Source organism: Salmo salar, chromosome 11 (assembly GCF_965601325.2).
Source record: "Salmo salar chromosome 11, fSalSal1, whole genome shotgun sequence".
NCBI lineage: Eukaryota > Metazoa > Chordata > Actinopteri > Salmoniformes > Salmonidae > Salmo > Salmo salar.
In genome coordinates, this window is record NC_138301.1 from 62,732,514 (window position 1) to 62,744,931 (window position 12,418).

A 12,418-nucleotide genomic window follows, 5' to 3' on the forward strand; every position below is an offset into this window, starting at 1 on the left:
TTACCCTCTGGTATTATCTCTAGTAGCTACTGTAAGGATCAGTATTATCTCTAGTAGCTACAGTAAGGATCAGTATTACCCTCTGGTATTATCTCTATCAGCTACTGTAAGGATCAGTATTATCTCTAGTAGCTACAGTAAAGATCAGTATTACCCTCTGGTATTATCTCTAGTAGCTACAGTAAGGATCAGTATTACCCTCTGGCGTTATCTCTAGTAGCTACAGTAAGGGTCAGTATTACCCTCTGGTATTATCTCTAGTAGCTACAGTAAGGATCAGTATTACCCTCTGGTATTATCTCTAGTAGCTACAGTAAGGATCAGTATTACCCTCTGGTATTACCTCTAGTAGCTACTGTAAGGATCAGTATTATCTCTAGTAGCTACAGTAAGGATCAGTATTACCCTCTGGTATTATCTCTATCAGCTACTGTAAGGATCAGTATTATCTCTAGTAGCTACAGTAAAGATCAGTATTACCCTCTGGTATTATCTCTAGTAGCTACAGTAAGGATCAGTATTACCCTCTGGTATTATCTCTAGTAGCTACAGTAAGGATCAGTATAACTCTCTGGTGTTATCTCTAGTAGCTACAGTAAGGATCAGTATTACCCTCTGGTGTTATCTCTAGTAGCTACAGTAAGGATCAGTATTACCCTCTGGTGTTATCTCTAGTAGCTACAGTAAGGACCAGTATTACCCTCTGGTATTATCTCTAGTTGCTACAGTAAGGATCAGTATTACCCTCTGGTGTTATCTCTAGTAGCTACAGTAAGGATCAGTATTACCCTCTGGTATTATCTCTAGTAGCTACAGTAAGGATCAGTATTATCTCTAGTAGCTACAGTAAGGATCAGTATTATCTCTAGTAGCTACAGTAAGGATCAGTATTACCCTCTGGTATTATCTCTAGTAGCTACAGTAAGGATCAGTATTACCCTCTGGTATTATCTCTAGTAGCTACTGTAAGGATCAGTATTATCTCTAGTAGCTACGGTAAGGATCAGTATTACCCTCTGGTATTATCTCTAGTAGCTACAGTAAGGATCAGTATTACCCTCTGGTGTTATCTCTAGTAGCTACAGTAAGGACCAGTATTACCCTCTGGTATTATCTCTAGTTGCTACAGTAAGGATCAGTATTACCCTCTGGTATTATCTCTAGTAGCTACAGTAAGGATCAGTATTACCTTCTGGTATTATCTCTAGTAGCTACAGTAAGGATCAGTATTACCCTCTGGTATTATCTCTAGTAGCTACAGTAAGGATCAGTATTACCCTCTGGTATTATCTCTAGTAGCTACTGTAAGGATCAGTATTATCTCTAGTAGCTACAGTAAGGATCAGTATTACCCTCTGGTATTATCTCTATCAGCTACTGTAAGGATCAGTATTATCTCTAGTAGCTACAGTAAAGATCAGTATTACCCTCTGGTATTATCTCTAGTAGCTACAGTAAGGATCAGTATTACCCTCTGGCGTTATCTCTAGTAGCTACAGTAAGGGTCAGTATTACCCTCTGGTATTATCTCTAGTAGCTACAGTAAGGATCAGTATTACCCTCTGGTATTATCTCTAGTAGCTACAGTAAGGATCAGTATTACCCTCTGGTATTATCTCTAGTAGCTACTGTAAGGATCAGTATTATCTCTAGTAGCTACAGTAAGGATCAGTATTACCCTCTGGTATTATCTCTATCAGCTACTGTAAGGATCAGTATTATCTCTAGTAGCTACAGTAAAGATCAGTATTACCCTCTGGTATTATCTCTAGTAGCTACAGTAAGGATCAGTATTACCCTCTGGTATTATCTCTAGTAGCTACAGTAAGGATCAGTATTACCCTCTGGTGTTATCTCTAGTAGCTACAGTAAGGATCAGTATTACCCTCTGGTGTTATCTCTAGTAGCTACAGTAAGGATCAGTATTACCCTCTGGTGTTATCTGTAGTAGCTACAGTAAGGACCAGTATTACCCTCTGGTATTATCTCTAGTTGCTACAGTAAGGATCAGTATTACCCTCTGGTGTTATCTCTAGTAGCTACAGTAAGGATCAGTATTACCCTCTGGTATTATCTCTAGTAGCTACAGTAAGGATCAGTATTATCTCTAGTAGCTACAGTAAGGATCAGTATTATCTCTAGTAGCTACAGTAAGGATCAGTATTACCCTCTGGTATTATCTCTAGTAGCTACAGTAAGGATCAGTATTACCCTCTGGTATTATCTCTAGTAGCTACTGTAAGGATCAGTATTATCTCTAGTAGCTACGGTAAGGATCAGTATTACCCTCTGGTATTATCTCTATCAGCTACTGTAAGGATCAGTATTATCTCTAGTAGCTACAGTAAAGATCAGTATTACCCTCTGGTATTATCTCTAGTAGCTACAGTAAGGATCAGTATTACCCTCTGGTATTATCTCTAGTAGCTACAGTAAGGATCAGTATTACCCTCTGGTGTTATCTCTAGTAGCTACAGTAAGGACCAGTATTACCCTCTGGTATTATCTCTAGTTGCTACAGTAAGGATCAGTATTACCCTCTGGTATTATCTCTAGTAGCTACAGTAAGGATCAGTATTACCTTCTGGTATTATCTCTAGTAGCTACAGTAAGGATCAGTATTACCCTCTGGTATTATCTCTAGTAGCTACAGTAAGGATCAGTATTACCCTCTGGTATTATCTCTAGTAGCTACTGTAAGGATCAGTATTATCTCTAGTAGCTACAGTAAGGATCAGTATTACCCTCTGGTATTATCTCTATCAGCTACTGTAAGGATCAGTATTATCTCTAGTAGCTACAGTAAAGATCAGTATTACCCTCTGGTATTATCTCTAGTAGCTACAGTAAGGATCAGTATTACCCTCTGGCGTTATCTCTAGTAGCTACAGTAAGGGTCAGTATTACCCTCTGGTATTATCTCTAGTAGCTACAGTAAGGATCAGTATTACCCTCTGGTATTATCTCTAGTAGCTACAGTAAGGATCAGTATTACCCTCTGGTATTATCTCTAGTAGCTACTGTAAGGATCAGTATTATCTCTAGTAGCTACAGTAAGGATCAGTATTACCCTCTGGTATTATCTCTATCAGCTACTGTAAGGATCAGTATTATCTCTAGTAGCTACAGTAAAGATCAGTATTACCCTCTGGTATTATCTCTAGTAGCTACAGTAAGGATCAGTATTACCCTCTGGTATTATCTCTAGTAGCTACAGTAAGGATCAGTATTACCCTCTGGTGTTATCTCTAGTAGCTACAGTAAGGATCAGTATTACCCTCTGGTGTTATCTCTAGTAGCTACAGTAAGGATCAGTATTACCCTCTGGTGTTATCTCTAGTAGCTACAGTAAGGACCAGTATTACCCTCTGGTATTATCTCTAGTTGCTACAGTAAGGATCAGTATTACCCTCTGGTATTATCTCTAGTAGCTACAGTAAGGATCAGTATTACCCTCTGGTATTATCTCTAGTAGCTACAGTAAGGATCAGTATTACCCTCTGGTATGATCTCTAGTAGCTACAGTAAGGATCAGTATTATCTCTAGTAGCTACAGTAAGGATCAGTATTACCCTCTGGTATTATCTCTAGTAGCTACACTAAGGATCAGTATTACCCTCTGGTGTTATCTCTAGTAGCTACAGTAAGGATCAGTATTACCCTCTGGCGTTATCTCTAGTAGCTACAGTAAGGGTCAGTATTACCCTCTGGTATTATCTCTAGTAGCTACAGTAAGGATCAGTATTACCCTCTGGTGTTATCTCTAGTAGCTACAGTAAGGATCAGTATTACCCTCTGGTATTATCTCTAGTAGCTAGAGTAAGGATCAGTATTATCTCTAGTAGCTACAGTAAGGATCAGTATTATCTCTAGTAGCTACAGTAAGGATCAGTATTACCCTCTGGTATTATCTCTAGTAGCTACAGTAAGGATCAGTATTACCCTCTGGTATTATCTCTAGTAGCTACAGTAAGGATCAGTATTACACTCTGGTGTTATCTCTAGTAGCTACAGTAAGGATCAGTATTACCCTCTGGTGTTATCTCTAGTAGCTACAGTAAGGACCAGTATTACCCTCTGGTATTATCTCTAGTTGCTACAGTAAGGATCAGTATTACCCTCTGGTATTATCTCTAGTAGCTACAGTAAGGATCAGTATTACCCTCTGGTATTATCTCTAGTAGCTACAGTAAGGATCAGTATTACCCTCTGGTATGATCTCTAGTAGCTACAGTAAGGATCAGTATTATCTCTAGTAGCTACAGTAAGGATCAGTATTACCCTCTGGTATTATCTCTAGTAGCTACACTAAGGATCATTATTACCCTCTGGTGTTATCTCTAGTAGCTACAGTAAGGATCAGTATAACCCTCTGGAATTATCTCTAGTAGCTACAGTAAGGACCAGTATTACCCTCTGGTATTATCTCTAGTAGCTACAGTAAGCACCAGTATTACCCTCTGGTATTATCTCTAGTAGCTACAGTAAGGATCAGTATTACCCTCTGGTGTTATCTCTAGTAGCTACAGTAAGGATCAGTATTAGCCTCTGGTATTATCTCTAGTAGCTACAGTAAGGATCAGTATTACCCTCTGGTATTATCTCTAGTAGCTACAGTAAGGATCAGTATTACACTCTGGTATTATCTCTAGTAGCTACAGTAAGGATCAGTATTACCCTCTGGTATTATCTCTAGTAGCTACAGTAAGGATCAGTATTACCCTCTGGTATTATCTCTAGTAGCTACAGTAAGGATCAGTATTACCCTCTGGTATTATCTCTACTTGCTACAGTAAGGATCAGTATTACATTCTGGTATTATCTCTAGTAGCTACAGTAAGGATCAGTATTACCCTCCAGTATTATCTCTAGTAGCTACAGTAAGGATCAGTATTATCTCTAGTAGCTACAGTAAGGATCAGTATTATCTCTAGTAGCTACAGTAAGGATCAGTAATTCCCTCTGGCATTATCTCTAGTAGCTACAGTAAGGATCAGTATTATCTCTATTAGCTACAGTAAGGATCAGTATTACCCTCTGGTATTATCTCTAGTAGCTACGTTAAGGATCAGTATTACCCTCTGGTATTATCTCTAGTAGCTACAGTAAGGATCAGTATTATCTCTAGTAGCTACAGTAAGGATCAGTATTATCTCTAGTAGCTACAGTAAGGATCAGTATTACCCCCTGGAATTAGCTCTAGTAGCTACAGTAAGGTTCAGTATTATCTCTAGTAGCTACAGTAAGGATCAGTATTACCCTCTGGTATTATCTCTAGTAGCTACAGTAAGGATCAGTATTACCCTCTGTTATTATCTCTAGTAGCAACAGTAAGGATCAGTATTAGCATCTGGTATTATCTCTAGTAGCTACAGTACGGATCAGTATTATCTCTAGTAGCTACAGTAAGGATCAGTATTACCCTCTGGTATTTTCTCTAGTAGCTACAGTAAGGATCAGTATTACCCTCTGGTGTTATCTCTAGTAGCTAAAATAAGGATCAGTATTACCCTCTGGTATTATCTCTAGTAGCTACAGTAAGGATCAGTATTATCTCTAGTAGCTACAGTAAGGATCAGTATTATCTCTAGTAGCTACAGTAAGGATCAGTATTACCCTCTGGTATTATCTCTAGTAGCTACAGTAAGGATCAGTATTACCCTCTGATATTATCTCTAGTAGCTACTGTAAGGATCAGTATTATCTCTAGTAGCTACAGTAAGGATCAGTATTACCCTCTGGTATTATCTCTATCAGCTACTGTAAGGATCAGTATTATCTCTAGTAGCTACAGTAAGGATCAGTATTATCTCTAGTAGCTACAGTAAGGATCAGTATTACACTCTGGTATTATCTCTAGTAGCTACAGTAAGGATCAGTATTACCCTCTGGTATTACCTCTAGTAGCTACAGTAAGGATCAGTATTACCCTCTGGTATTATCTCTAGTAGCTACAGTAAGGATCAGTATTACACTCTGGTATTATCTCTAGTAGCTACAGTAAGGATCAGTATTACCCTCTGGTATTATCTCTAGTAGCTACAGTAAGGATCAGTATTACCCTCTGGTATTATCTCTAGTAGCTACAGTAAGGATCAGTATTACCCTCTGGTATTATCTCTACTTGCTACAGTAAGGATCAGTATTACATTCTGGTATTATCTCTAGTAGCTACAGTAAGGATCAGTATTACCCTCCAGTATTATCTCTAGTAGCTACAGTAAGGATCAGTATTATCTCTAGTAGCTACAGTAAGGATCAGTATTATCTCTAGTAGCTACAGTAAGGATCAGTAATTCCCTCTGGCATTATCTCTAGTAGCTACAGTAAGGATCAGTATTATCTCTATTAGCTACAGTAAGGATCAGTATTACCCTCTGGTATTATCTCTAGTAGCTACGTTAAGGATCAGTATTACCCTCTGGTATTATCTCTAGTAGCTACAGTAAGGATCAGTATTATCTCTAGTAGCTACAGTAAGGATCAGTATTATCTCTAGTAGCTACAGTAAGGATCAGTATTACCCCCTGGAATTAGCTCTAGTAGCTACAGTAAGGTTCAGTATTATCTCTAGTAGCTACAGTAAGGATCAGTATTACCCTCTGGTATTATCTCTAGTAGCTACAGTAAGGATCAGTATTACCCTCTGTTATTATCTCTAGTAGCAACAGTAAGGATCAGTATTAGCATCTGGTATTATCTCTAGTAGCTACAGTACGGATCAGTATTATCTCTAGTAGCTACAGTAAGGATCAGTATTACCCTCTGGTATTTTCTCTAGTAGCTACAGTAAGGATCAGTATTACCCTCTGGTGTTATCTCTAGTAGCAAAAATAAGGATCAGTATTACCCTCTGGTATTATCTCTAGTAGCTACAGTAAGGATCAGTATTATCTCTAGTAGCTACAGTAAGGATCAGTATTATCTCTAGTAGCTACAGTAAGGATCAGTATTACCCTCTGGTATTATCTCTAGTAGCTACAGTAAGGATCAGTATTACCCTCTGATATTATCTCTAGTAGCTACTGTAAGGATCAGTATTATCTCTAGTAGCTACAGTAAGGATCAGTATTACCCTCTGGTATTATCTCTATCAGCTACTGTAAGGATCAGTATTATCTCTAGTAGCTACAGTAAGGATCAGTATTATCTCTAGTAGCTACAGTAAGGATCAGTATTACACTCTGGTATTATCTCTAGTAGCTACAGTAAGGATCAGTATTACCCTCTGGTATTACCTCTAGTAGCTACAGTAAGGATCAGTATTACACTCTGGTATTATCTCTAGTAGCTACAGTAAGGATCAGTATTACCCTCTGGTATTATCTCTAGTAGCTACAGTAAGGATCAGTATTACCCTCTGGTATTATCTCTAGTAGCTACAGTAAGGATCAGTATTACCCTCTGGTATTATCTCTACTTGCTACAGTAAGGATCAGTATTACATTCTGGTATTATCTCTAGTAGCTACAATAAGGATCAGTATTACCCTCCAGTATTATCTCTAGTAGCTACAGTAAGGACCAGTATTATCTCTAGTAGCTACAGTAAAGATCAGTATTACCCTCTGGTATTATCTCTAGTAGCTACAGTAAGGATCAGTATTACCCTCTGGAATTATCTCTAGTAGCTACAGTAAGGATCAGTATTATCTCTAGTAGCTACAGTAAGGATCAGTATTATCTCTAGTAGCTACAGTAAGGATCAGTATTACACTCTGGTATTATCTCTAGTAGCTACAGTAAGGATCAGTATTACCCTCTGGTATTACCTCTAGTAGCTACAGTAAGGATCAGTATTACACTCTGGTATTATCTCTAGTAGCTACAGTAAGGATCAGTATTACCCTCTGGTATTATCTCTAGTAGCTACAGTAAGGATCAGTATTACCCTCTGGTATTATCTCTAGTAGCTACAGTAAGGATCAGTATTACCCTCTGGTATTATCTCTACTTGCTACAGTAAGGATCAGTATTACATTCTGGTATTATCTCTAGTAGCTACAATAAGGATCAGTATTACCCTCCAGTATTATCTCTAGTAGCTACAGTAAGGACCAGTATTATCTCTAGTAGCTACAGTAAGGATCAGTATTATCTCTAGTAGCTACAGTAAGGATCAGTATTACCCTCTGGTATTATCTCTAGTAGCTACAGTAAGGATCAGTATTATCTCTATTAGCTACAGTAAGGATCAGTATTACCCTCTGGTATTATCTCTAGTAGCTACGTTAAGGATCAGTATTACCCTCCGGTATTATCTCTAGTAGCTACAGTAAGGATCAGTATTATCTCTAGTAGCTACAGTAAGGATCATTATTATCTCTAGTAGCTACAGTAAGGATCAGTATTACCCCCTGGAATTAGCTCTAGTAGCTACAGTAAGGTTCAGTATTATCTCTAGTAGCTACAGTAAGGATCAGTATTACCCTCTGGTATTATCTCTAGTAGCTACAGTAAGGATCAGTATTACCCTCTGTTATTATCTCTAGTAGCAACAGTAAGGATCAGTATTACCATCTGGTATTATCTCTAGTAGCTACAGTAAGGATCAGTATTACCCTCTGGTATTATCTCTAGTAGCTACAGTAAGGATCAGTATTACCCTCTGGTATATCTCTAGTAGCTACAGTAAGGATCAGTATTACCCTCTGGTATTATCTCTAGTAGCTAAAGTAAGGATCAGTATTACCCTCTGGTATTATCTCTAGTAGCTACAGTAAGGATCAGTATTACCCTCTGGTGTTATCTCTAGTAGCTACAGTAAGGATCAGTATTACCCTCTGGTATTATCTCTAGTAGCTACAGTAAGGATCAGTATTATCTCTAGTAGCTACAGTAAGGATCAGTATTATCTCTAGTAGCTACAGTAAGGATCAGTATTACCCTCTGGTATTATCTCTAGTAGCTACAGTAAGGATCAGTATTACCCTCTGGTATTATCTCTAGTAGCTACTGTAAGGATCAGTATTATCTCTAGTAGCTACAGTAAGGATCAGTATTACCCTCTGGTATTATCTCTATCAGCTACTGTAAGGATCAGTATTATCTCTAGTAGCTACAGTAAAGATCAGTATTACCCTCTGGTATTATCTCTAGTAGCTACAGTAAGGATCAGTATTACCCTCTGGTATTATCTCTAGTAGCTACAGTAAGGATCAGTATTACCCTCTGGTGTTATCTCTCGTAGCTACAGTACGGATCAGTATTACCCTCTGGTGTTATCTATATTAGCTACAGTAAGGATCAGTATTACCCTCTGGTGTTATCTCTAGTAGCTACAGTAAGGACCAGTATTACCCTCTGATATTATCTCTAGTTGCTACAGTAAGGATCAGTATTACCATCTGGTATTATCTCTAGTAGCTACTGTAAGGATCAGTATTACCCTCTGGTATTATCTCTAGTAGCTACAGTAAGGATCAGTATTACCCTCTGGTATTATCTCTAGTAGCTACAGTAAGGATCAGTATTACCCTCTGGTATTATCTCTAGTAGCTACTGTAAGGATCAGTATTATCTCTAGTAGCTACAGTAAGGATCAGTATTACCCTCTGGTATTATCTCTATCAGCTACTGTAAGGATCAGTATTATCTCTAGTAGCTACAGTAAAGATCAGTATTACCCGCTGGTATTATCTCTAGTAGCTACAGTAAGGATCAGTATTACCCTCTGGTATTATCTCTAGTAGCTACAGTAAGGATCAGTATTACCCTCTGGTGTTATCTCTAGTAGCTACAGTAAGGATCAGTATTACCCTCTGGTGTTATCTCTAGTAGCTACAGTAAGGATCAGTATTACCCTCTGGTGTTATCTCTAGTAGCTACAGTAAGGACCAGTATTACCCTCTGGTATTATCTCTAGTTGCTACAGTAAGGATCAGTATTACCCTCTGGTATTATCTCTAGTAGCTACAGTAAGGATCAGTATTATCTCTAGTAGCTACAGTAAGGACCAGTATTACCCTCTGGTATTATCTCTAGTTGCTACAGTAAGGATCAGTATTACCCTCTGGTATTATCTCTAGTAGCTACAGTAAGGATCAGTATTATCTCTAGTAGCTACAGTAAGGATCAGTATTACCCTCTGGCGTTATCTCTAGTAGCTACAGTAAGGGTAAGTATTACCCTCTGGTATTATCTCTAGTAGCTACAGTAAGGATCAGTATTACCCTCTGGTATTATCTCTAGTAGCTACAGTAAGCACCAGTATTACCCTCTGGTATTATCTCTAGTAGCTACAGTAAGGATCAGTATTACCCTCTGGTGTTATCTCTAGTAGCTACAGTAAGGATCAGTATTAGCCTCTGGTGTTATCTCTAGTAGCTACAGTAAGGATCAGTATTACCCTCTGGTATTATCTCTAGTAGCTACTGTAAGGATCAGTATTATCTCTAGTAGCTACAGTAAGGATCAGTATTACCCTCTGGTATTATCTCTATCAGCTACTGTAAGGATCAGTATTATCTCTAGTAGCTACAGTAAGGATCAGTATTACCCTCTGGTATTATCTCTAGTAGCTACAGTAAGGATCAGTATTACCCTCTGGTGTTATCTCTAGTAGCTACAGTAAGGATCAGTATTACCCTCTGGTGTTATCTCTAGTAGCTACAGTAAGGATCAGTATTACCCTCTGGTGTTATCTCTAGTAGCTACAGTAAGGACCAGTATTACCCTCTGGTATTATCTCTAGTTGCTACAGTAAGAATCAGTATTAACCTCTGGTATTATCTCTAGTAGCTACAGAAAGGATCAGTATTACCCTCTGGTATTATCTCTAGTAGCTACAGTAAGGATCAGTATTACCCTCTGGTATGATCTCTAGTAGCTACAGTAAGGATCAGTATTATCTCTAGTAGCTACAGTAAGGATCAGTATTACCCTCTGGTATTATCTCTAGTAGCTACACTAAGGATCAGTATTACCCTCTGGTGTTATCTCTAGTAGCTACATTAAGGATCAGTATTACCCTCTGGCGTTATCTCTAGTAGCTACAGTAAGGGTCAGTATTACCCTCTGGTATTATCTCTAGTAGCTACAGTAAGGATCAGTATTACCCTCTGGTATTATCTCTAGTAGCTACAGTAAGCACCAGTATTACCCTCTGGTATTATCTCTAGTAGCTACAGTAAGGATCAGTATTACCCTCTGGTATTATCTCTAGTATCTACAGTAAGGATCAGTATTACCCTCTGGTATTATCTCTAGTAGCTACAGTAAGGATCAGTATTACCCTCTGGTGTTATCTCGAGTAGCTACAGTAAGGATCAGTATTACCCTCTGGTATTATCTCTAGTAGCTACAGTAAGGATCAGTATTACTCTCTGGTATTATCTCTAGTAGCTACTGTAAGGATCAGTATTACCCTCTGGTGTTATCTCTAGTAGCTACAGTAAGGATCAGTATTATCTCTAGTAGCTACATTAAGGATCAGTATTATCTCTAGTAGCTACAGTAAGGATCAGTATTACCCTCTGGTATTATCTCTAGTAGCTACAGTAAGGATCAGTATTACCCTCTGGTATTATCTCTAGTAGCTACTGTAAGGATCAGTATTATCTCTAGTAGCTACAGTAAGGATCAGTATTACCCTCTGGTGTTATCTCTAGTAGCTACAGTAAGGATCAGTATTACCCTCTGGTATTATCTCTAGTAGCTACAGTAAGGATCAGTATTATCTCTAGTAGCTACAGTAAGGATCAGTATTATCTCTAGTAGCTACAGTAAGGATCAGTATTACCCTCTGGTATTATCTCTAGTAGCTACAGTAAGGATCAGTATTACCCTCTGGTATTATCTCTAGTAGCTACAGTAAGGATCAGTATTACACTCTGGTATTATCTCTAGTAGCTACAGTAAGGATCAGTATTACTCTCTGGTATTATCTCTAGTAGCTACAGTAAGGATCAGTATTACCCTCTGGTATTATCTCTAGTAGCTACAGTAAGGATCAGTATTACCCTCTGGTATTATCTCTACTTGCTAAAGTAAGGATCAGTATTACATTCTGGTATTATCTCTAGTAGCTACAGTAAGGATCAGTATTACCCTCCAGTATTATCTCTAGTAGCTACAGTAAGGATCAGTATTATCTCTAGTAGCTACAGTAAGGATCAGTATTATCTCTAGTAGCTACAGTAAGGATCAGTATTACCCTCTGGTATTATCTCTAGTAGCTACAGTAAGGATCAGTATTATCTCTATTAGCTACAGTAAAGATCAGTATTACCCTCTGGTATTATCTCTAGTAGCTACACTAAGGATCAGTATTACCCTCTGGTATTATCTCTAGTAGCTACAGTAAGGATCAGTATTACCCTCTGGTGTTATCTCTCGTAGCTACAGTACGGATCAGTATTACCCTCTGGTGTTATCTCTAGTAGCTACAGTAAGGATCAGTATTACCCTCTGGTGTTATC